This window comes from Charadrius vociferus, unplaced genomic scaffold, assembly GCF_000708025.1.
Source record: "Charadrius vociferus isolate BGI_N301 unplaced genomic scaffold, ASM70802v2 scaffold311, whole genome shotgun sequence".
NCBI lineage: Eukaryota > Metazoa > Chordata > Aves > Charadriiformes > Charadriidae > Charadrius > Charadrius vociferus.
The window spans coordinates 40,627-43,483 of record NW_009646965.1 but is presented as its reverse complement, the minus strand read 5'-3'; positions in this window follow the sequence as shown (position 1 = coordinate 43,483).

Genomic DNA, 2,857 nt, shown 5'->3' with positions numbered 1-2,857 from the left:
TTTTGGGAACCGGGAAGGAAAGCCGGTGTGGGGGCTGGCAGCACTGGTGAGCATCGCCCCGGGGACTGTCCCTGGGGAGAGAGGGAGCCCCGGTCTCTCCCGCCGCTGCCCGGGGATGGAGCGGTGCAAAAAGCCGGATGGAGAGAAAATAAGCGGCTCCCACTGAGGAGTTGCTGGGTTTTCCTGGCTTCCCAAATGTGCGGAAGGGTCAGGGGCTGAACGCGCTGCCTGAGGAGGTCAGGGCCCGGCTGGGTGCCAGCCCCACGGGACCGCTGCGGGGCTGGCTGGCAGCCGCCCAGCATTTTTGGGGCTGGCCCCGATTCCCTTGGGATTTTCTTTTTATTTATTTTCTTTTCCTTTCCCCTTCGCTCTCGTCCAAGCCAGAGGGAAAGTTGCAGCTGGGCCGGGAGAGGGTTCTGCCTTGCCCAGCGTTACGAAGCCGTGGCTCGCATCGGGGTCAGCGAGCTCCCGCGCTTCTGCTGCGCTGGGCATTTCTGGCCGCTCGCGACGCCGCTTCCTGATGGGGACCAGCATGTTCGTGCGGTTACTGTAAATCTAGCATGCACTTTCGTTCGGGTGTTTTAGTGCCGATCATAAATCTGGCGTGGCCATAAATCTGCACGCATGTCCTGCAGACGACAACGGTAGCAAGCGGTCCCCGGACCCGGCCACCTTGCCGTCCCCTCCAAAGGGACAACAGGCTGGGCTTGCGACCGGTGCCCGGCTGGGAGGGCAGGGGGCTTCGGGGCTGGACGGCGCTGCCTGTTCCCGGGGGGATGGCGGGGAGTTGGGTTTCTTTACAAGGCCCCACAGGGGTGGAGGGGAAAAGCCGTGCTCGGCAGCAGCTCAGTGAGGGCTTTGTGCTGCCGAGGAGAAAATGGTTTCTCTCCAGATCCTGTAAGTGCGCTGGGTCTGTTTGAAGTCACAATGTGTTTTTCTTCTCCGGTGCAGCAGTCTTCGGGCCGGCTGCAGAAGGAATGCTCTATCCGGGGGCAACAGCGGATCCTTTCTCCAGTGCAGGGGTTGGAGCTGAGGAGTTTGTCCCGGCGGGGCTGTGGGAGCAGAGGCCCTGTGGGGAGCGGACGGAGTGGAACTGGCGTGGGGAGCATGCTGCGTTCGAGGCCCTTACCGACCGTCTGGGGATAAAACCCCAGGCTTCAAAACGCCTTGGCCTGAGGGAGCATGGACGGCCGCAGGCTCGATCTGCCTGTATTGTCCTGGGGTTGGGGGGGGGCTGTGACCGGGACCCGCTCTCCCAGGCAGCTCCTGCCCTGAGCAACCTCTCTGGGCATAGGACTCCATTTAAAGTTGGGGTTTCCCACGTGCTCCCCCATGAACCCCCATGCAGAGGCACCATGTTACTCTGTGTAGCCCTCAGCTGACTCAGGCTCTAGTGAAATACCCAAATTCCCCCGAAGCAGGAGAATTTCTTAGCGGGGGGATTCTTCTCATCTGGGTTCTGCCCATTCGCAGCTCCCAGACCCCCGCCGAGTGTTATGCAGGCTGACCACGCTCCTCTCTGCATCGTCAAACCCCCACTTAATTGACCCCTGTACTGGAACTGCCAGGTATTTTCTTGGCAGGGAGATTTGCTTTCCATTTAATTACTTTTCACTGAAATGGCATGTTTCTCGGCGGGGCGAGGGGGGGAAGTTAGCCCTGCTGTTTTATTGATGCTTGGGGTAGGGCTGCGAGGGAAAGCGAGTCGTGGGGCTCTCCACGGTGCTCGCTGGATTCATTAAATCTCCCATTCCTCCCTTAAAAACTCCATTTGAGGAAGCCTGCCCCGTCTGTGCTCCCGAGGCGGGGAGGAGAAGGGCTTTCCCTTTGTGTCAAGCGGAGCATGCGGAGAGCCGGGGAGAGGGAAAACTCGCAGCACCGGGATCTGTTTGCAGCTCCGTGTTTCTCCCCAGCATACGGCTTGGCTGCGGCTGCGGGGCCGTGCCTGCCCGGCCCTCGCGATTGGGAATAGCGGCCTCTGGTTTTTAAGGAATGAACCGAAACTCCTTGTTTTGTTGTGATGACTTACTGCGAGAGACATTTGGGGAAACCAGTTTGTTGCATTTTCTTTCCGTGAGCCGTTCGCCGCTGCCACTAGAGCAGGGGAGCTTGGCGTTTAATTAAAACAGCCCGAGCAATCTGAATCACAGACTTGCATGTTTTTAAAATTGTAGCTGTTCCTGTTGTGCTGAGTCAAACTGGTTTGTCGGGATTAAGCGTCTCCACCTGGGAGCAGCGCTGGGGGAAGGGTGCCGGTTCGGCCCCGGGGTCGGGATCCCCGTTCCCGGCTGGCAGGGATGGTGAGATGGGTGCCAGCCTCCCCCCGAGGAGACTCCCAGGAAAGGGGACTGTCCCCATGAGCCACGGTAGAGCTGATGGCTGCCGTCGCCCCGTACTTCCCAGAGGTTGAAGCCATTAACTGAGTTGGCATCACTTCTGGAACAGGCGTGTTCCCAAGCAAAGTGTGTGGGGGACGGTGGGGATGGAGGTGCCCCTCCACGGCCAGGGAGCCAGGCATGGCCCGGAGCCCCCTCAGGACTGGCTGCCATCTTGAAGGCCAGGCAAGCCTTTGTGGTGGTGCTCCCACCCGGCTGGAACAGTCCCATTTGAATTCGTGTTTTGGGGTTTGGTTTTTTTTTTGTTTGGTTTTTCTCTGGTTGTTGTTGTTGCTCAAAAACCAGTCCTGCGCTCTGGCTGGGGCGGGGCTGGTGGCAGGGTGCGGGCCGTCCCCTTGCAGAGCCAAGCCCCATGCAGACCCTGTGGGGAACCCAATGGGAGCCATTTTGTAGGGCGGGTGGGCGGCCTGCCCACGGAGGGCCAGCCCCGCTGCTCTTGGCGAGGCCTCGTCCTCCCGCGC